Source organism: Podarcis melisellensis, assembly GCF_964234715.1.
Source record: "Podarcis melisellensis genome assembly, chromosome: 2".
NCBI lineage: Eukaryota > Metazoa > Chordata > Lepidosauria > Squamata > Lacertidae > Podarcis > Podarcis melisellensis.
Genome location: NC_138529.1, coordinates 51848712 through 51872483, shown reverse-complemented (window position 1 = coordinate 51872483; position 23772 = coordinate 51848712). Strand labels below are relative to the sequence as shown.

Sequence of the window (23772 nt, the reverse complement as noted above, 5' to 3'; positions counted from 1 at the left end):
GCAGCAAAAACTAGAGGCTCACTGAGTCCCTGGTGGGCTGGCATTTTGGGCTGGTGGGTCATAATTTGTGCAGCCATGGATGATATGTGCACCTGGCAGGAAGCATCTCTGAGCACTCCTTTACAAAAGATCTCTCTCCACCCCATGATCCCTGTGTTTGATAGTCAGACATAGGTAAGAGCACTTTTTACAAGAGATGTACATGCCATGGGTACAGTGTCCATAGCAAGTACCACAAAAAAGACCCTGATGTACTTGGGGTGCATTTATTGGCACAGGCTGCCATCTGTAAGCCCTGCTTAATTCAATGAGGCTTCCTTCTAATTAAGCTGCCAGTCATTATTTATCTTATGCTTTACAGGAAGCAAAGGGTGGAAATCAACATAGCACGAAGTGGGAGGTGTATATGAAGAAAGAGGTCCCCTCAGGCATCAACATTTGCCCAAATTACAAACTTAAAAACTGGTACCAAAATGGTTCTTCTTAACATGCTAGCAAAGTATGCAGCTAGGAAGTGGTTAATACATCGCCAGTGAAGTACACTCCTATGAAAATGTATGGAATATATTTGGAGCCCTGTTCAGGCACCTGAGAGAAAAGGCATGTAGGGATAGATACAGGCAGGTTTAAGTCTTGCCTCCAACATTTTTGGCATGTCATCTCCACTCCCAAACTTTGTGTGTGTTTGGTGTGAAGTTGTGAAGGGAGCTTGTAAGCCTTTTAGCCTTCAGGGTTCCTGCTAACAAGCCCCTTACAGACCTTTGCTCTAAACATGCAAAGGTCAGGGGTAGAATGGGCATGTCCAGTGCTCAGAGACATTGGCAGCAAAGTCAACCCATGTTTTCCCCACCCGCTTAACACACTTTTGGCCTCACATATCGCGGCTGAACACCTGAAGACAGCTTTAATGTAAGGAGGAATTTGATCCACTAATTTTGTTCCAGTTATTTGGCATTTATACCACTTTCAGTGGTAGAAATATGAGGCCCACATATGCATTTATAAACCGATTTGTGAAATTGTAATGTTATCCAGAATACATTACCATGAAATACAGTAAAGTGATGGGTTGTGGAAGCATAAATTTGACCATTGAACTGGGCTTGAATTTGTTAGTAATATTACACATATTTTCCTGACATGAGTACCATAAGCTTAGTCATCTCTTGTAGCAATGAAAGAAAAAAACCATCCTCTTCCCTGCTGGATTACAGTCTTAATAATAATTAAATTGTTGAGACGGCCTCTCATGCATTTAATGAACGACCTAGCTGCTTTCAGATGCTGTTTTTCTTTCCTACCTAACAGAGACATACAGGCTGTATTTAGCAATTGGCTGGGTTGTAAGCCAGTTTGACTAGGCCAGGGTTAGGGACCTCTTTCAGCCTGAGGGCCATATCCTCTTGTGGGCAATATTCCAGGGGCTACATGCCAACAGCAGGTGGACTCAGTGGCAAAAGTGGATGTGATTCCAACCTTTGCACAACAGACCATGCAATGTCAGACATTTTTGCACACACACCTCAACATTCCCTTTCTTTGCAAGCCAGAGGGATTAGGTAAAGGTAAAGGTAAAGGACCCCTGGATGGTTAAGTCCAGTCAAAGGCAACTATGGGGTTGCGGCACTCAGGCCGAGGGAGCCGGCGTTTGTCCACAGACAGCTTTCTGGGTCATGTGGTCAGCATGACTAAACCGCTACTGGCGCACAGAGGACCATGACAAGTGCCAGAGCGCATGGCACACATTCAAGGACACATTCCAGTAAGGCAAAACTACTGGCGGAGCAGAATGGCACACTCTTCAGCACTCCCCTGATGAAAACGGGATGTGAGAGCGCAGTACTAAAAAACGTGCATCTTTGGGTGCCGTGCTCTCGTCAGACTCAGCTGGCTGCAAGCGCCGGCTCATTCCCAGGACATTCCAAGTGTCATGAACTAGAAGGATAACAGGAAGAGGATTCCAGTGAGGGGTGTAGCTGGGACTGGGACACACTGGGATAAGCAGGTGATGGGGAAGGAAGTACTCACAGGGTGATGGAGGATGGCGAGGGGATGGAGGTCATTGTATAGAAACCAGAGAAACAGGATCCATCACCAGAGGGACCCCTGTCTCCATGAACAAGGTGGGCTCTGAAGCAGCGTAGGGAGCAGCAGGAGTGCTTCTCTAGGAGGCTGAGGCAAGCAAGGGCTCACTAGCTCTGGGAGGTGTGTGATTCCTGGAGTAGGCTGGGAGCAGGTGAAGGTCACCTGCCTCATCAAGCCCAGATGCTGCAATCTGCATGCAAAGTATAAAAGGGAAGCAGAGCTGAGGTGTTGTGTCTGCTCAACTGCCCATGTTGATGGAGTTTGGCTTGGATGTTCCTCGATCTCTATGGGACTGTGCTCCATTGCTGGGCTTCAGTACAGAGAGCCAGTGTGGTGTAGTGGTTAAGAGCAGTGGACTCGTAATCTGGGGAACCGGGTTCGCGTCTCCGCTCCTCCACATGCAGCTGCTGGGTGACCTTGGGCCAGTCACACTTCTCTGAAGTCTCTCAGCCCCACTCACCTCACAGAGTGTTTGTTGTGGGGGAGGAAGGGAAAGAAGAATGTTAGCCGCTTTGAGACTCCTTAAGGGGGGTGAAAGGCGGGATATCAAATCCAAACTCTTCTTCTTCTTCTTCATTGACCTTGGGGCAATGGGGCAGCCAACCAAATAGATCTCACCAGCAGGCCTGCAGGGAAGCTCTCCTAATCTGATCTTAGCATGTCACCAGAAAAAGGCAAGAGATGAGCCAGATTTGCATAAATTTTGCATGTGCAAATGTGCAGCTGAAAACTTTAGAAAGTATTACTGCAATTAAAAAATAAATGAAATGCATCTCACCAGTTTGAAACAGCGTTTCCTAAACTTGCATCTCCAGATGTTTGGGGGTTACAATTTCCATCACTGGTCCTGCTAGCTAGGGATGATGGGAGTTGTAGTCCAACAGCAGCTGGAGACCAAAGTTTGGGAAACCCTGGCTTGATAGATTGTGACTGATCACATGTCTGATATGGCTGCTTAGTCTGCAGTCCACTGATGGGCAATTCCTAGGCCCTTGCTCTTCCTTCTTGGTGATCTTTGAATGGAATTCAGACTGGACAGCCCTCCAAATAGAGGATTCCTCCAAATAGTCCTCAGAGAGCTCTTCAAACAGAAGGCTGCCCTCTGTGAAGAACAATACATAGACATCCTCACTGATCTCAAAGAGCGGGTAGGTTGATACGAGTGAACAGATCCAAAAACTCTCTTCTTTTTTTAAAAAATGTGGTGAACAGTAATATGGTTACCTGCACAAGACAACAAGGCTATCTTATTATCCCCACTCCTCCAGTTATTTCCTTCCATCTCCTTTTTGTATCAACACCTCCATCTGGTGATCTAGGAAAGTGGGGGGGACGGGACACCTTTGCCTAGAGATATTCTGACTGCTAAAAGTTTTGAGAAACAGTTCCTTTCACCCCATCCTTCTGCCTCTCCAAAGACATAACCAGGCTCTCTTGCCAAATAATTCTGCTCAGTGGCAGAAAGCACACTTTGCTGCACAGCTCTTCCATGACTTGTTGACACAAACAATAGTTACTAGTTGCATCATTTCACACACACCTGACCTAGTAGCAGTATACACAGCAGCTGGGAGAAGACTAGTTCTTTACTAGTGATAAAATTTAGTGATTCCTCAAGGGAGATCATATGTATAGGGATTATGACTCAAATGGTTTTCCCACAGTGGAGAAAGCTTTTGTTCCCACCCCCAAAGATAATAAATAAGGAATGAAAGTAGAAGTGACAAGGTTAAATAAATTTATTTGATGGGTTAGTATTTTTAATTTTTTTTTGTATAATACCAAGCCTGCCCTGTTCATACGTTCTTTTCCTGTTCAGCATATTCAACTGTATGGTTAAATTTAATTTTGGATTTATGGTTGGGTCCCTATGGTCTGTAACAACCCCTCTCCCCAGGTCAGAATTCTGTTAAAAGCAGTCTGACAACAAAAAGAGGTTTTTCCATCAACTATACCCAATCAGCAGCAGATTCTGATTCTCCATTGAGCATGGCGTGTTTTCAAACCCCTGTCTGTTTCATTCACACTTCCCATTCTTAAGTGTCCTCCTAAAAAGGACAATGCATTTGTGGGAGAATGCAGTATCTTGAGGGGAGCTAGAGAGACGGTGTGCTATGAATGAGAAAGAAGTGTGCATGTATTGTACGGTAAATTGGCTGGAAACATCTTTTCATTGTGAGCCCAGTGAGCAAGAACTGTCATTTCTGTGTCCTCTACCACATTTGCCACATTACTGGTGCAAAAGAAACGTAAGATTTAAGAAATGATCATCTCAAATAACTTGGGTTCTTTTATTGAACCCTCTCCTACTCAGACCTAACATATTGACTATGGGATTGTTATTTCTTCTGAGAAAAAAAAAGTGATATGGATTGTGATTTTCTCATTTTCTAAAAACTCACTTGTAGCCTCGAATTACTTAAGCAGTTGTCCCAAATAAAGATGAATCAATGTGTCTTTTAAACCTCAAGATCAGTGATCACCTCAGCAAACCCTACGATTTACCATGGATACAGAGAACACATACTGCTTGCTATGAACTGGGGGTTCACAACCAGTGTTGACTTATATGGTGCCATGCTTTGTCCGGAACTATAGTAGCCCACACAGTACATCAAATCTATGAAGTGTAAAGTAATGCTTTGAATCTGCCTCTTTAAGTCACTATGTGGATTTATTACTGTTGTAAGAATAAAAATATAAATTGACCTGGAACATATATCATGACTGTTCTGCCCTGAATGTATACAATAGTAGATGTACTCATTTAAAAAACTATGACCAAAATAATCATTGCAGGGTTAAACACCAGTGAGTCTCATAACAAAAACCTACTTTCTATAATTCAAGAAGATGATGCATACATCCAGGAAGACTGAATGGAGATGGGAGTGTGGAGAAATAGTGATTTGGTTTTTCCAGGTTCTGAAGTATCAAAATGGAGGTTTGCTCAATATGGGTTGCCACTATTCTTCCCCCACTCTCCAAAAATCAATTCAGTTAGAATTTGATAAATATTTATCTTATTGTCATAAAAAAATGTAATAAGAGCAATGCTTCTGGATCAGATCTAAGGCCTGCCTAGTTCAGTCTTCTGTGGACAACCAGATCTTTATTGGAAGCCCCCAAGTAGGACATGAGGGCAGTGACCAAGAGAGGCCATATAGCACACCAAATGAAGGATATAGATCCCTCCCGAGTGGCTAAAATGAAACCAAGAGGCCATAGATAGCTCATACCAGCCTGAGTGGAAGACATTGTCAATCAATCATTGGCAAGGAAAACAGCACATGTGCTGTAGGTAGAAATCTACAAAGAGACCCAGATGTGTGTGGCATGCATGCACACATGCGTGCGTACACACACACACACACACACACACACTCCTACAAACCAACTGCATCCGACCTGAACCTTTCAGCAATGCCTCCAAATGATACACACACACCTCTAGCAGTAAACATTATCCATCGATCAGCCATTGACAGGATCCGACATTGCTTATTTCTGGCTTTACTGCAGCTGGCTGAGGCCCAGCCCAATATTTGGGCAATTACAAGGAGGAATTAAAACATCCCAGAAATAACAACTGCATTTTCAAGCTGATAGACATCCACAAGGCATCCCATATTTCAATGGAAAAGGACAAACAAAAGCATCTTTCTTTGCTAAATCTACGGGCAAGAAGGCAGTTGCAATTAATCTTTGAGCCGCATTTCCTAAGACGGCGCCTAATCAGCCTTCATCCCTCTCCATCTTCCTTTCCCCTCTCTCCCACAACACCCCTCCCATCCTTCCTCCTCCACCCTTTCCAGAGGCTCAGATGAAAGTCATTGTTACATGGTTAGGATGCTCATACAGCAAAGAGCACACCTCAAATATCGATTGCCATCGGATTTAGAGATGATTAAGGAAAGCAGCGATGAAGCCGATGCTTCTCTGTTGCTTATGCTCACCATGCTGAAACCAAGGGAAGGTGTTGAAAGGCGAGGGATGTGCAAGCTGGATCCATTTTCCCTTCTACTGAGGTTGCTTCAGAGCACAACATCAGCAACTGCTCTCTCTCTCTCTGTCCCCCCCTCCTTTGGTTGGTGATGCTGAGGATAGAAACCACCCACCCACCAGCAATAGACAGAGCCTCAGCCACCTCCCTCCTTGGAGGAGGAGGTTGATGAGCTCACTGAGGAGAGAGCCTGGAAATTGCAGCATGGACCGCCTCCTTCCCCCCTCCCCTGCTGCGGTGCTTTGCTCTCCCTGGGCGCCATGGCAACGGCCATGAAAGATGGAAGGGAAGCAAGGAGATGAGGAGGGGGGGAAACGAGGAAAAAAGGAGAGAGATTCAGTATCTTTAGCAATGAAAAGCTGCTTTTGACAGGCAAGCAAATCACTTCAGAGGGTACTATTATTGGTGGAGGGGGGAAGAGGGTGAATTTCTCACCCAAGGAGGTCAGAGCAGGGTGTTGAACACAATCCACATTCCTATTAACAGGAAATTCCCTCAACACACACCCACACACACACACACCCACACACACACACACACACACAGAGAGAGAGAGAGAGAGAGAGAGAGAGAGAGAGAGAGAGAGAGAGAGTCCTTATATTAGATAAGCAGCTCCCACCATCTCAATGATAAATAGGGGTTAAATTCTACTCTGGGAAAGTCAAACTGAAGGACATAATAATTACGGATCTTTAAGGACTTGTTAAGAGATGGCAACCCAGCCTGACTCTGCTTGCTGCTTTAAATGTGAGATAAACAATATGTAAATGTGGGTGTGAGAAAAAGGCTGACTGTGAAATTGCTAAGCTTATTGCTGGTAGCTTAAGACTACAAACTGCCCTCCCTCGATGCAGACGATAAATCTGAAATATATATTCAGCTCTGGTCTGGATAGCACAGCAGTTATAGCACGGGTGTCCTTTCTGTGGCCTCTTTCATTTATGATTTAGCATTCCATTCTGTTTTTCCACACGGTGCCCAAGGCAGGTAACAACAGTAAAAACAAATGGCATCAAGATAACTAACCATATACCCAATCAATGATGCATTAATTGCTAAAATATTTGGAGCAGTTTTCAGAGTCTAAATTACCAATGCATTGTTAAGAGTCCACATTACATATACAGTAACTATATCTAACTTTTTAAAACTCCCCCCAAAGCAAACAACTTTATAACACATTATGGCCATGGGGCTGCTACCACAGCCTATGCACATCCCCATAGTGTGGACCTTAATATTGTAGAGCCTCAGTTGTGGGGGGAATGGCGGCCCAAGAGAGAGCTTTTCTGTGGCAGCCCCGGTTCCAACAGTGGAGGTAAAACATAACCATTGTGGCTAGTAGGCATTGACAACCTTATCCTTCATGAATTTGTCTACTTCTTTCTTTTAAAGCCATTGTGTGTGTGGTTGTGTGTCTTCATGCAAACATACTCCCACTAATATATGATTTCACAAGTTATGTATTATTCTACTAGGGTACAAAAGGGACGTGGGTGGCGCTGTGGGTTAAACCACAGAGCCTAGGGCTTGCCGATCAGAAGGTCGGCGGTTCGAAGTCCCGCGACGGGGTGAGCTCCCATTGCTCGGTCCCTGCTTCTGCCAACCTAGCAGTTCGAAAGCACGTCAAAGTGCAAGTAGATAAATAGGTACCGCTTCAGCGGGAAGGTAAACGGCGTTTCTGTGCACTGCTCTGGTTCGCCAGAAGTGGCTTAGTCATGCTGGCCACATGACCCAGATGCTGTCTGTGGACAAATGCCGGCTCCCTCGGCCTATAGAGCGAGATGAGCGCGCAACCCCAGAGTTGGTCATGACTGGACCTAAATGGTCAGGGGTCCCTTTACCTTTACTAGGGTACAATTGCTGAAAACGGCAAGAACAAACTTGTTTGAAGTAGTCCTTAGAGCAGGGTAGGGGTGCCATTGGACTATAGCTCCCATCTTCCCTGACCATTGGCCATGCTGGGTATGGTTGATAGGAGATTGAAGGCCATATATTCTCCAGACTTGCTTTAGAGCAGTGTTCCTCAAACTTGAGTCTCTAGCTGTTTTTGGACTACAACTCCCTTCATCCATAGCTAGGAAAACCAGAGGTCAGGGATGATGGGAATTGTAGTTTGAATACAGATGGAGACCCAAGTTTGGGAAACACTGCTTTAGAGGGATGTGTATTGGTAAAATTTGCAGTAATCAGGGACTGCTGGGTTATTTAGCAAGTACCAAAGAAATGAACCTATGCTGCCAATTCTCATAGTAGACCAATATAAAATAAGCAGCACATAAGCGGCACACAAAACACTATCAAACCATTCTACGTTCTAACTCTTATATTAATAATCCAAGGGTTAGATATCAATGAGGATAAGACAGGGTGCAGGCTTAGTAAATGAATAAATGCTTAAGTCAAGAAAGAACTTAACATATGAAGTTGAATGTATGTAAATACACCAAGATCTTGAAGGAGAATTTCCTGAAGAAAGAAATTAAATATTGTAGCTTAATCTAAGAAGAAATGTAACATATGGACTTGAATGTTTATAAATGTATCAAAAGCGTGAGAGTGAATTTACCGAAGAAGCCCAAGACTCTTCCTGGGCGAAACAGGTGACAAATGCCGGCACCCTGTCTAACTCTTGTGCGTAACATCACTGACACTTCGTTTGATCAAACTTATCCTCATTGATATCTAACCCTTGAGCATAACATCACTGACACTTCGTTTGATCAAACTTACCTTCGTTGATATCTACAGGAGCCTGGCTAAAGGAACTCTAAAGACTGAATCTTCCTTTTGGACACAATTTGAATGAGTTTTCTGTTTGTGGCTTCTGTAGTAGATCTTGTACATAGCTCTCTCAATTTTTGGATTATTAATATAAGATTTAGAACGTAGAATGGTTTGGTACTGTAGTGTTTTGTGTGCTGCTTATGTGCTGCTTATTTTATACTGGGTTATTTAGCAAAGCAGTCTGACTGAGACTGAGACTGAGGACTGAGTGTGCTCATTGACTACAGAATGCTGACAGTCTTGGCTGTTGGGGTGGGAAGAATGGAGAACTAGAGAGTGGAGGAAATGGAACTGAGTGGTTGGTATCTCGAACAGCAGCACACCACTTGGCAACACGTTATCAGTTGTGTCACTCTGTTTTACGGACTGAAGTTCATCACTCTTCTCCTGGAAAGACGGTAATGAAATACTGCGCTTATTTATTTAAGTCCACATCTTGATTTGCCACTTTCCCACAAGAGTTTGGCAATGATTTACTGATCTTCCCTGTAGGCCAGTATTGTCGAGAAGGTCATACTCTCTAGGAAGATGTATTGACCTGAGAGACCCCAGTACCTGAAAGCTCGGGATCGCTGCATGTCTTATTAAAACGACAAGGAAGAATTCCACGGGTGGTTGCATTCTGCCACTTGAACGACTTCGCACAGAGTATGCCTGTAGAAATTCCCATTCAAGAGACAGGCATTGCACCACCTCTTTGCAAAGGTCAGTGTTAGCATGTCATTGGGAGGCACTTCAACTCTTGCTGATGGCAGAAATGAAATTGTCTAATATTTCCCATGAGTTAATTTGCTCCCAGTCCTATGGGTCAGGGACAGAAAGGCTACCATGGGCTGGTGTGCTGCTTCATTTGATATTATAGTGGTGAAGCATTAATAACCAGCTGCATCCCTGACCAAATTGGAATTTTAACCCAGATCCCTTGAAGGCTAATTTGCTCATTGAGAAAAAAAGAGAGGAGGAAAAAATATGCATGCTTGTCAAACTTTGCCATTGCAGGATGCTGGTGTGTGGCAAAGTCTCTCTGCCATGGAAGGCTAATATGTCAGGAGAAGAGTTAATATTGGATATTAAGGATTTGTTAAACATGGCAATCTGTACTAAATGTGGTAAAGGTAAAGGGACCGCTGACCATTAGGTCCAGTCGTGGCCGACTCTGGGGTTGCGGCGCTCATCTCGTTTTATTGGCCAAGGGAGCCGGCGTACAGCTTCCGGGTCATGTGGCCAGCATGACTAAGCCGCTTCTGGCGAACCAGAGCAGCGCACAGAAACGCCATTTACCTTCCCGCCAGAATGGTACCTATTTATCTACTTGCACTTTGATGTGCTTTTGAACTGCTAGGTTGGCAGGAGCAGGGACTGAGCAACGGGAGCTCACCCCGTCCTGGGGATTCGAACCACCAACCTAGTCCTACCAAGTCCTAGGCTCTGTGGTTTAACCCATAGCGCCACCCACGTCCCGTACTAAATGTGACTGGGGTCTTATTTTTAGATGTAAGCTGCGGGCCTATCTGTGCACTTTCCTCACTAAAGATATCATGACATGACCCTGATGTGATTGTCCAGAAGAACCCAAAGGACCCTGTTGGACTTGTGACCTGGCTGGGATCATTTCAGCTAGAGCCTCCATGTGGGAGTGTGGGCACGTTTGCTTGATTTCCACAATTATGATAACTGGGAAAAGTGCTGTTATACATATCACATTGGGAATATGTCCACCCTCACATAGATGTGCTGGTTCATTCAATTACACATTACAGACTATCTTTTATTTTAAAAAAAAATATTTTATTTGCTCAACATATAACAACAACAGCAAGAAGAAAAAGACAAATTACACCATAATAGGAATATCATCAGTCGCGCATTAACATAAAGAATTAATATACATTTCATAATCCATAAACTGTAATGGTCTCTTCCTTTTAAATCCGACACATTACAGACTATCATATGGTATTGAAGAAGCACCAGAACTGAGTGCATGGTAAGACAATGCTAAGTCATCTTACCAAAAGGTTAAAAATGTTTGTGTGTGTGTGCATTTCTGTGTTTATTCAGCTTTGTGACCAGATCTCCTCTAGGAATAACAATATCACTGGCCAGCTATCAAGTGATCACATGGTGAGTTACTTCTTTTCAAATATATAATTTACCTAATATTAGCTGTTGCTAAAAAAATGCAACAAGATCCTGTCTCCAGCTCACACTATCGTTCATTCATGTGGAGATGAGTTTGAGGTTTGTTTCAAGAATAGTTCTTAAATAAATACAGGTTGTTTGCACCCTCTTATTATATAAAGTTAAAGAACAGCTTACGTGCCCCAATAAAGTCAGGTTGTCTAGGGCTGATGGGAGTTGCCGTACAAAACATCTGGAAGGGGTCAAATTGCCAAAGCTTGCACTAGTTTAATATAGCTATAATAATTGAGATGCTTTGTTTTCAGGATGCTGTCAGGGTAACTTCACATTTTATAATTTTAGGTGTACAGCCAAGGTGTATCCACCTTACAGTATGTCCTTTCATTGAACATTCAGCATGTTTTGTGCTCAATATGTTATCAAGTCAGTTATACACAATCACACCTTCAATACCATTTCCACCTGCAATATCATTTCTACCTGAGGCTGTTACGATGCTTCATTCACAATCAGTTCATGGGCCATAGTTTCCTACGAGATTTTCTGTACCTTTTCATGCAACAAATGTTCCACACTTGGTTGTGTTCTTTTGTCCTACATTTGTTGTATTGCAGCACTATAGTACCCCTTCAGTTGGCAATAAACGCAGTAACATTAGCAAAGCATTTCAGAACTAATAAAGCAGAATGGTGTGTTGGTGGTATAGTGTTATTGCATTCACCCCAATCTCTGAGCAGCAAGAGACTCCAGGGGTTCCTGCACTTTCCCAGGGTTTGATTCTCTTGGAATAAACAGAGACTGTGATGTCTTTAGCAGATACAGTTTTATTTACTCATATATACAACCTGAGCACAGGAGGGAGGGGTTCACAGGATTAACACTCCCTAGCTCCCTACACAGACCTAGCTCCCTATTAAGTTTCTAGGGTAGCCCCCCCCATCCAACTTCTAGCATCAAGGTCGGAGCAAATGAACAGCTTTGCCCTCAAATGCTTTGTAAATTTGTGCTATCAGCATATGAAACACTGATCAAACTACTTGTCAGATAGGCCAGTATTGTTTCTTTTGACTGGCAGAGCCTCTTCAGGATTTCAGGCAGAGAGGGTTAATTTCCATCACTTGCTACCTGGTCCTTTGAACTGAATTTAACAGGAAGTGAACCTGGGACATTCTGTATGCAAAGCAGGTGCTCAGCCAATGAGCTTTGGTCATAGTCGTGAAGTAACAGTAAGCCCACCTTTTCTGTCAATACACTCTCAGTGAAAGAAGTTACCAGCAGAGGTAGGATGACCCATTAGCTCCCCTGTCTCTGATCTTAACAATTCCATAATCTAGTCCCATCATGTGCTTTGTCACTATGTCTGGGGTGCTTCCACAGTGACCCCTGGGGGATTTTTCCATTTTTCAACCATTCATTTGCAGAACTTGTCATAGCAACCTGCTGTGCTCCTCCTAAACTCCTTACAGCTAAGGCAGGTGTGTGTAAGCAACTAGTTGTGCAAGCAAGAAGGGGCCTGTAAACGAAGCTTGCACAAGAGTTCATTTCAAGCTATCTGGGAGCAGTGAAAGAGCTGGCTTTCAGGATGGGCACTCTATTGCTGATCGGGGCTGACCACACCTGACCATCAGTCATGTTGACTGGGGCTGATAGGAGTTGGAACCCAACAACATCTGGAGAGCTCCAGATTCCCCAGCCATGACTTAGAACATGGGTAGGCAAACTAAGGCCCGGGGCCCAGATCCGGCTTAATCACCTTCTAAATATGGCCCACGGGTGGTCTGGGAATCAGCGTGTTTTTACATGAGCAGAATGTGTCCTTTTACTTAAAATGCATCTCTGGGTTATTTGTGGGGCATGGGAATTCATTAATTCCCCCCCCCCCAATAGTTCCCCCCCCCACAAGGTCTGAGGGACAGTGGACCGGCCCCCTGCTGAAAAAGTTTGCTGACCCTGACTTAGAAGATACTGCCTCTGCTCACACACACACAAAAAAACAAATGTATGTGAGCATTACTTTCTGCTATTGAGTTGAAATAATGCATGGCTTGTTGTTTCTTAAAATGACAGAAAAAGCTGGTCTTGCATTTATGGCCCAGTGGCCATCCTAACAGAGAGTGTTCCTCAGAGTCACAGCCTGGTCACATCTATTGGATCTATGTAAATAGCCTTTGCCATTTATCTGAATGTTTACTTGTTCACCAGACGACAGACAATAGTGCCAATTGCTGCTTTGTTACAGAACATGATTGTGTTCTAAGAATGCAGCTCTTGCAGAAAAAGTGAAGAAGTTTTCAGCCAACACTGAAACAATTGTGTCAAAGCCACTTGACATATTATGCAGAAGTAAATCTAGTGCATCTATGGTACACATTTTGAAACATGTTGTATGCATGCTTCACGATGTCTTCGAGCTGCTTCATGCTGGTGTTTTCTTGCGGGAGTTTTCTGCAACATGTCCTTGATGCAATAATAGTGTGTGTATGGTGGATTTATAATTTTATAGTATTGGGGGGTTGAGCTGGAGGATATCTGGGGAAGCCTTCCAGTCCTGTGAACCTAGCAGAATAATCTGCTAAACAAGTAAACCTGTCTCTTTGTAAAATAATGACCATAGCTGGCCATTCATCAGCATCTTAAAGAATGAGCCATGTTGCCATAGTGACAACTCAGTGATGGTGCTTCCAGGAGGACGGAATTGGCCTTTTCCTACCTCACTTGGCTGGATGCCACATCATCCAAGGAGGGAATACAATAGGCTGGGGTGGCTGAGAGAGACTTTTAGGTGGTTTTGTGGGCTGTGATGGTGCTTCATTTGCAATCTGTGCACAGGCCATAGTTTCCTACTAGATTTTCTGTACCTTTTCATACAAATAGTAATAGTAATAGTAATAGTAATAATAATTTATTATTTATACCCCACCCATCTGACTGGGTTTCCCCAGCCACTCTGGGCGGCTTCCAGCAAAACATTAAAATACAATATGTTCCACACTTGGTGGTTGTGGTTTTTTTGTATGTGTGTCCTACATTTGTTGTGTTGCAGTGCAATAGTGTCCCTCCAGTGGGCAATATCTTTATTCCTCTTTACTGCATACCAAGGAACCTGTGTGTTTCACCTAAGGAAGAAGGCAGACCTGGGTAACAGCTGTTTGTTATACGTGTACAGATGGATGGGGGCATATCAGCCATTATGTGTTTTTTCCTTCCTGGGGAAAGTGCATCCTGAAACCTGCCCAGCATTTACAAAAGCTCATTTGAATGTCTGGTACTTCCTCCCACAAGTCGCTTATGAGATGGAGGCTCTAATGAACTTTTTTCTTTCTATTCTGCCCACCCTCCACCCAATTTGTTTACCATGTAGCCTAAAGAAAAATTCTGGAGAAAACTTATGCATCGTTTTGTGACCTGCTTTATTTCCAAGCTCCTAGAGGTTCACTTGGAATTTGTGGTTTTTTGTTAATATAATGCATAATTGTTAGGAAAAAGAAAACTGGCATTGTTAAAACTTCTGTGAAACCTGTCACTGATTTATTCAATAAAAGTTCAATGTATGCTTTATGACTGAGTCACCAAATAATCCAACACCAAGAGGTCAGGTTTAATGGATTCATTTTCTACAACCATATTATAACAAAAACCAAAGCATGATTGTGTGTGTGTGTGTTTCTAATTATAGTTGAATGACTTCTAAGCTTTTGATCTAGCTTACTAGTGACTTCCATTTTAGACTTCTATAATTCTCATGTCATTTTATTTGTAATTTTAGTAAAACCAAGTCCTGGGAAAATATGCTTGCCACCTCCCCTTCCTTGTCTGTTCCTAAGATCAAGGAAACTCACCACAATGGTACAAGATTTCTGTGCCTTTCGAAAAATTGGACGCTGTCGCTGGAATGAAACACATGCTTCCTACACAGGAATACAATGTGACGTCTGAAAGGTCTACTGGTTTCTCTCAGCTACTTGAAGGAGAAAACAACACACATTCCTAATAGTATACCAGCCTTTAATGGGACGGCCCTTTAAATTATTTATTTTGGTTCTGGGCAAGTTGTATGTTGTATGCCTCAGTTTTATTTTGGTATGTCTTGGACAACTTCGTTCACCGCAAAATATTTCCCTGCATGAAATTATAAGATGGGCAGGACAGCACTGTAAAAGAAGTGCAAAGCCAAATTGTTTTTATCTGAAGTGTACACTTGCAATGAATAATTCAAGAGCTCAGAGGCTTTGGAAAGCTGGAAAAGTGGCTGGTTAGAGGTGCCTAATTAATTTCTCTCTCTCTCTCTCTCTCTCTCTCTCTCTCTCTCTCTCTCTCTCTCTCTCTCTCTCTCTCTCTCTCTCTCTCGTGCTTTCCTATGCTGCCACCACTGTAGCCTTGACCGCCCGCTGCATCAGAATGCCCTTGGTGCTGCTTGGTGTTGGTAAGGAATTTGAAGACCAAAATGACCAAATTAAAACTTGCCCTCAAAATTCTTCTTCTGAAGCCCCCTACCCCAACTTTCAAGGCAAAGCCAAAACCAGTAATAATGGCACACAGCCTGCACTGGCAGCAAGGGGACAACAGGAAGGCTTTTCATAATACTATTGTCCCACTGTGTATCTAATTGCAATGTCAAGAAGGAGCCAGCAAAATCGGCAAGAGCAGTGAAATGCTGCCCAGAGGAGAGCAACAATGGAATGTCAGAACACTGGAAACTGCTTTGTAGCAAATCAAACCATTGGTCTGGGACTGACAGCTGCTCTCCAGGGTTTCAGACAGCAGTCTCCCATGGCCCTATCTGGAGATACTAGAGCAGGCATAGGCAAACCCAGCCCTCCATATATTTAGGGACTACAACTCCCATGATCCCTAGCTAACAGGACCAGTGGTCAGGGGTGATGGGAATTGTAGTCCCCAAACATCTGGAGGGCCGAGTTTGCATATGCCTGCACTAGAGCTTGAATGTGGGGTCTTCTACTTTCAAGACAGAAGCTCTACCATTTAGCTATGGATTTTCCCCATCTTGTCTCATCTAGCAAGTGCTATTTCTTAGGTCCGGATATTTTTTCAGGGCTGGTTCATGCAAAGAAGTGACACTTGCCCTCAATATATATATTAGACTGTTGGGTCTTTTTAGCTGTGGCCCCATATTTGAGGAATTCCCTCTCTATGGGGCACATATAGACCTACTTTGCTGCCTTTTGAACAGACCTTGGATACCTTATTTTAAGAAACTTTTAATTAGTAACTGTGGCCCTCTTTTTATTTTAAACTGCTGCTGTTTCAATGCTTCAGTGTAGCATTTGACTCGGAGGAAATCAGCTTCCCATGTTCTCAATTGCCTGCCTACTAAATATTTGGAATATGTAGGACTAACATTAACTCTTACATTTTAAAATAGCGTGGAAATAAAAGAACACATAATTAGGTACCTTCAGCTAATTGAATGAACTTCAGCACTATCTCCCATTTGGAATACGACAGATCCTTTCCCTGCCCTGAATTTAACAACGAAGGGTATTTTAAGCACTCAGATGTAAAACATTACTGAAAACGAAGCCTTTACAAGCATCTTCCATCAACACCAAAGTATCCCAGCCTCCTTGTGCTCCCCCTTTCTTTCCATTCCAGCTGGTCATTGCAAGAACTCTGTAACTAAGGAATCATGTCTGAATGTGCTCCCCCCCTCTTTCTGTCCCAATCCTTTTCCCCTTTTGTGTCATGTCTCTTAAATTTTAAGCCTAAGGGCTGGGGCTGCCTTATCAATTACATTTTTTTTGTCTCTAGGGCAGGATAAAACAAATAACCCACTCCCCAGGTTTGCAAGGCAAAGTGACTTAGCCCTTAAATACAAACCCATATGCTTTTACGAGCCTGAGCTTTTGCTGGGCACATAAAGAATCAATGATAAAGGAAACTTCAGGGTCATGTGACTTTCAGGCTACCAAAACAGCCAACACAGCTTTAAAAGGCATTTTATTAAACAAAATAGGCTAATAAAAATGATGCTACACGTAATCATTTAGGTTTATGTATTCCCTTTCATTGAAGCTATTATAGTGATAAATATCAGTTATGGGATTTTTAAATTATTATTGATCCTCAAAGCTGTTCTGCTTTTTTCATTATGGGAGTTCATTTAACTTACCTACTAATACACCCTAACCAGACTTTATAGATGTGGTCTCCTTACTTCCTTGTGTTTTAGAAGCACAAAATCATCAGGAAGGTATTTTATTTTCCTTACACTTTGAGCATAGCTGTCAACTTTTCCCTTTTCTTGCAAGGAATCCTATTCGGAATAATGGAATTTCCCTTAAAAAAAGGGAAACGTTGACAGCTATGCTAATGAGGCCTCCTGCCGCCGGTGCCCTTCTACTGTTTGGCTTCCATTCGTAGACTGAGGTAAAGTTCGCAAGCCAGAACACTGCTTCCAGTTTTGCGGAGTTCGTAAACCCGAATAGTTCCTAAACAGGGCTGTTCATAAACTGAGGTACCACTGCATAAGCTAAGCAAACTATAGTTTAGGGCCCCAATCTCTTGGGGGCCCCAAAAAATTTTAAAGGAAAAAAACCAGGATGTACATTTCCAAAATATAAGATAAAAAACAAATAAAATAGAACTACATACAGCAAATGGCTTTAGATACCTGTTAGGTCCATAAATTACCATATAGCATATATTCAACACAAAAAACAGTGACAATTTGTTGTTGACAAAGGACAGCTGGACATATAAAGGGCCTCATCACCTTCAGTAGCTTAGGGCCTCATCAAACCTAAATCTGGCCCTGGGTTGGGGTGGTGTAAAGGAAGGGTTTTTTTTGGGGGGGGCAAGGTGTGAAGGGAGAGAGCTTGGTCAGGTGTGAAGGGGGGGTCGGTGAAGCATTTGGTAGTGGCTGGTAGGCTGCATTTGTGGGCAATGAAAACAGTTTCCTAGAGGAACATATCTGTCATAGGTGTCACCATTATTTCTTACTATTATTCAGAATAGCACCTCAATAAAGTCATGCACATGCCGAATGGCTGGATTGCGTACGTTGTCAAGCGGGTCATTTCTCCATCTGGTGAACATCAAACACGGCCTTGTGAATCACTGCGCTTGTTAATGCAGTGTCAGAGATGTTTCTGTAATGCTATTAAATTAAATCATTTGCCCTTTGAGGAAATGGCTATTGTAATTTTGGAAACGATAAAGAAATAGAAAATCAAACTAATGGGAGAGAAAACTGAAAATGACTCTCAGGGGGAAAGCTTCTAACTTTTTGGTCGGTATGCACAGTTTAAAATGGTAATGACCCAAGTTAGTTATTGTCTTTGTTATGAAGTTTCTATGCCATGTAGGAGGAGCCTTTCTCTGTATGCCCGCTGCAGGCCTGGCACGCAGGAAGGGCAGTTGCTTGCATGGCAACAGTTGAAGATAACAGCTGGTTTTTGGAGCCCTGAACCTGATGAGAAGCTTTGCATGAGAATCTAATCTCTCCTCCAATGATCATCTGCATTTTATGGAAGACCAGATGATGCTGGAAAATGTCTTCAGGCTCAGGCTTACCATTGTTCAAAGGGGCTAAGCAGCATGAGCCTGTAGTACATGCATGCCTGTTACTGCTGAACCAAGGTTTCCTTAAGGTACAATAAAGTGGGCTCTAAATCTTCCTCATCATCAAAATGATTTTCCAGGCTCCCTGCTTCCTCAGCCTTCCATATATGGCACAGAAAAAGGCTTGCCAACTTTTTCAGGTATGTGATTTTTGAGCAAGTTCTGTGGGCACCCTCTTCTTTGGTCACTGCTGTCTGCCTCCCTTAGGCCAGCCACCCCCCAAAAGACAGATAGAAAGTTTCACACCTATAGCTGAGTTTTCCAAGGAAGCTGCATAGATGTTAAGATCTACAGTGGTACCTCGGGTTACATACGCTTCAGGTTACAGACTCCGCTAACCCAGAAATAGTGCTTCAGGTTAAGAACTTTGCTTCAGGATGAGAACAAAAATCGTGCTCCGGCAGTGCGGCGGCAGCAGCAGGAGGCCCCATTAGCTAAAGTGGTGCTTCAGGTTAAGAACAGTTTCAGGTTAAGAACGGACCTCCAGAACAAATTAAGTACTTAACTCAAGGTACCACTGTAGTAGAATTAAACTAAGTCTTGAAAAGCTGAAAGAATAAGTGGGACATGTATTTATCTCTCAACTTCCTTTCAGCTGTATGTAATTTTCAAGGATGAAAAAAGCTACCCCCCCCACCCCCGTTTCCAGGATTAACATGAAACTGTGCAGCTCCTTTGTTGTTTTTGCTATGGGTTGCTGCATGTTGCTTAAGTGATCTAGTTAATGTTACAGTATTGAATTGTGGTTCTTTGTATGTTATTGTATTTGTTTTGCAATATTAGTAAGAAATTGTTACCATGTTATTGTTTCGCTATATTGTTATGCAAGAGTTTTTATGTTTTATTCTTTAAAATTAAAATGTATTACTGCTTTCTTCATTGTATGCCACTTCAGCATGGTTTTTGTCTGTGGAAAAGTGAACTAAAAATGAAGGAAGGAAGGAATGTGATGCAGTTACCACACATATACATCAGTACATGCAGAAGATTATTTCGCACAATTCCATCCTCTCAAAATGCAGGGGATAAAATTAAATGAATTAAGCTTGCATCTATGTGTAAGTTTCATACTACCTTGTGGGGGGTGGGTCTGCAGTACCCATTTTTCCATGAAGCTTCTTGGATTCACATATTGGGTGAGCATGAGATTTGGTCCTCCAAAGAGAGCAGTGATGAACACTTGGAGTGTTATTTCCTTATAACAGAAAACCGGAAAGGGAAGGTGCTGCCACCTAGTGCCCTTACTGAAGAAGATCGCCAAAGAATTGATGCTTTTGATTTATGGTGCTGGAGGAGACTCTTGAGAGTTCCATGGACTGCAAGATCATCAAACCTATCCATTCTAAAGGAAATCAACCCTGAGTGCTCACTGGAAGGACAGATACTGGAGCTGAGGCTCCAGTACTTTGGCCATCTCATGAGAGGAGAAGACTCCCTGCAAAAGACCCTGATGTTGGGAAAGATGGAGGGCACAAGAAGAAGGGGACAACAGAGGATGAGATGGTTGGACAGTGTTCTTGAAGCTACCGGCATGAGTTTGACCAAACTGTGGGAGGCAGTGGAAGACAGGAGTGCCTGGCGTGCTCTGGTCCATGGGGTCACGAAGAGTCGGACACGACTGAACAACTAAACAAACAAAACCTCGGGTTACATACGCTTCAGGTTACAGACTCCACTAACCCAGAAATAGTGCTTCAGGTTAAGAACTTTGCTTCAGGATGAGAACAGAAATCGTGATCCGGCGGCACGGCAATAGCAGGAGGCCCCATTAGCTAAAGTAGTGCTTCAGGTTAAGAACCGTTTCAGGTTAAGAACGGACCTCCGAAACGAATTAAGTACTTAACCCGAGGTACCGTTGTACTGTATTCCACATGACAACAAACCTGAAATAGTAAGTTTCACCAAAGATTTGTGATTTACAATGCGTCTGCACAAATAAAAAATAAGCAGGAAAAGTGACCCCTCTTGTCTCTTTATCCCCTCCCCTGCTTGTCCACCTCCCATAGCTTGCCTGTAGGAACACAGAAGTGCTGCACTACATTCATGAATTATCACACCATGACACTTTTCTTCCTGCCCTAGTTCCTTCTCTTCCCAGAGACTGCATTCATTCCCACTCTGACTTGTGAGCAGAAGAAATTGATCCCCCCCCTCACCCCTCAATGGGAGGAAAAATGGATTTCAAAGTAGGTTTAATAAGAAAAAAAGTGCAGGGGGCTTTGTTTTGTAGTCCTCCTTCTCCCACAGCGGAGAGAAAGTGATTGTCAAGGCTAGCGGTTCCTCTGCTCTAAGCTGATGTTGGCAGACAGAGGAGTTGCACCCTGACCCATTATCTTCATTTGCTTTGTTTTATGTAAAATAATGTGTTTCTGGCATTCAGTGGAATGTGCTGGGGTGGGAGAGATACCTATGCCCAGATGACTTGTTTATTGAGCGTTCATCCTGATTTGTTTGTGGGGAGGTTAGATGAAGTTGTGTCAAGGAAATGCTATCCCATATTTCACAGTGCATCTTCCTATTACTTTTCTAATTGGAAAAAAGCCCAGTCCTTTGGGGAAGCGGGCTTCATGTGCTAGACCTGCCAGTCAACTGGAACTGCACCACTTGAATTTGCTGGTATGTGATTGAATCCCACCTAAAAGCAACAACGTTCTGGAAATGCAGAACTCCACTTTTGAAGCTCCTATAGAAGAGACTGGAATTTTGAACTGGGCCAGAAATCTGGAATCAAAATGAATCCCCGCCCCAAATTAAGGAGCACAGATGGAAAAATGGATGTTATTTTACTTGCGTGTTATCTAAATTGCCTCTTGTCCACTTAAAACTTTTACACAAGCAGAGGTTTGATAATTTTTCTGCTGAAACCATTAAGGGGGAAACTACAATTCATTCTCAGGCATGCAATACACTTTTTTTTTTGTTTACACTTAGTTTGTATCTGGTTGGAAGAAACCATCTAATGTAAAGTAGCTTACCCATACACAAGAATATCCCTGTGAGCATAAACATTGCCCTCCTAAAGTTTGTTTCAAACAGAGACCACCACCATTCATGCCAGTCACTGCTTTTAATATTTCATCCAGCATACTTTTAAAATACCACAATAAATTCCATCAACACTGGCAAGACATTGTGTTAATACTAACATCAAAAATGTTCTTCGGTCACAATGTAATCCAGAATCATTTTCCAAATGTAGAAATATAATTTGGCAGTTTTCCTAGGCATACGACTTTATTGCACTTTATTGGAATTATTTTTTTAAAAAATCTATTTTTACAAGATCAGTGTAAATTGGCTGATCTTAATACTATTTTGTTCTGCTTAATACCACCAAGAAACATGCCACAGTTATTAAACCTGTTTAATTAAAACAAAAAATTACACTGCATAATACGTTTGTGTGAATATGCATGTACTTCCATGGGGCAAAAGAATCCTCCTTTATCCTGGTTAAATCTATCAATAAAACTATTTGGGTTGTATCCAACTAAATCATTATGTGCACAGAATGACTTCTGTTGGCACAACAGAACTCCCCCCTCCCCCCCAGGTGTCTCCTGCACCCCCAATGTAGTCTGGAGATTTATGAGAAAACAGGGAGGGAAGATTCTGCTGCACTCACAAAGCGTGTTCCTCACATGCAGTGATTTAACTGGATACAACTCTGTGCTGCAGAATGTTATTCCATGTACGCCACTCATGAATACCCAGTTTTCCCAAAAACATGGAGGCTACACACAAAACGGATCAAACAACTAAAGAGAAGAGCTACTGGAAAGTTTCAGATTTTTCTTTTAAAATTCAAGCACTTTAAAAGAGGGACCAAATTTGTTATTTTCTGTGATTTCTTGGCTGTTTAGCTGAAGTGCACATTTCTTCTCCCATAGAATTATTTATTGCCATTATTTTTTTTAGAATTCACCAGGAAAACCAGGTCAGTGCAACCTAAGTCAAAGTCCAAAGCCTCTTTACTGGATGGCAAATCCCTAGTTAACTCAGTGGGACTTACTTCTAAGTAGATGTGATACAACCAGACTGCTAGATCATTTTAAAAAGATTGCGTCTAGAGTAGCACAATTTCACAAGTCAGAGTTGCAACCAGCCTGTACTATCCTTTGATCGTACAGCAGAATTGCCCCTTGTCCCTAACTGCTTTGAAATGGGTGCAAATGCAGTTCACTGTGGCCATCTGGTCACAGGAGCAGTCTGTCGCCTATCATATCACTCCTGTTTAAAGGCAAATGATTTGTCACACTATCATTTTTCAAACTAGTGCTGATGCATGTCAACAATGGGGAAAGTGCAAAGTCTAAGAAAGCAGCACGAGGGATTTGGCAATACTGAACGAAATAGAGGCAAAAAGGTTGTTTAAAAACAATACCTACATCACACTTTCCCCAATGTTTCCAATCTCTCTGTAGTCAGGTGCTCATTTGCACATGAAATAGCTGTGCTGAAGGAATTTCCCAATATAATTTCAAAAAATTGGGAGCATGGGTGAGTAACCTCTGCATGTGTTGCTGATATCCAACTCCCAGCAGCCCCAGCCAGCAGCACCAATGCCAGCAGCACCAATTAGCCACCCTTGTTCTAGAGCAGTAGTTCCCCAAATTGGGTCTCCAGCTGCTTTTGGACCACAATTCCCATCATCCCTGACTACTGGTCTTGCTAGCTAGGGATGATGGGAGTTGTAGCCCCAAACTGGCTGGAGACCCAAGCTGGGGAAACACTGGTATAGAGTACACAGTCAGCTTAGTTCATCTGGGGCTTCAGCCAGGCCTGTTGACCTTCTCATTAATGTCCCATATGAGCTGAGAGTGAAATTTACAATATACCAGATGCTTTCATTCTTGCTGTAGGGAAGACTGGTAGTGCTTGCTAAGCTGCCTTTCAGGAAAGCTTGTCTCCTGTTATTGATCCTTTCACTGAGAAAGTCATGATAAGCTTCTAAGCAACCCCAGGCCTTCCCGGAAAACAGCTTGAAAACCACAGACTTTACTCTGCAAATCCCACTGTTGGTGGGTCTTTCAAAGCAAAACGTTCAGATCAAGCATTAGATCTCCTCCTTTCAGTTCGAAGATGAACATCACCTGCAGCTAAACAAGACTCGGCTGTATGGCATGTTACAATTCTATGTTGTGTCTAACACATCTAGACAATAGTTATCATAT

General features: G+C 42.8%; 1 protein-coding gene and 1 long non-coding RNA gene across 3 annotated transcripts in view; one reads left to right on the top strand and one right to left on the bottom strand.

Moving 5' to 3' along the window:
* The window catches only part of JAKMIP2 (janus kinase and microtubule interacting protein 2), a 92530-nt gene extending 86265 nt beyond the window's left edge, over positions 1–6265 (bottom strand). Inside the window, exon 1 of one of the 2 annotated variants that reach the window (XM_081900109.1) lies at positions 5959–6265. The gene's annotated coding sequence lies outside the window, so the exon portion shown is untranslated. The remainder of the gene's footprint in view (positions 1–5958) is intronic. The other variant, XM_081900108.1, reaches the window with a different exon arrangement.
* Positions 6266–12965: 6700 nt separating this feature from the next.
* LOC309363313 lies at positions 12966–14605 on the top strand. The gene is made up of 2 exons (XR_014165301.1): positions 12966–13016; positions 14234–14605. It is a non-coding gene; the product is annotated as an uncharacterized lncRNA (long non-coding RNA).
* Positions 14606–23772: the final 9167 nt, after the last annotated feature.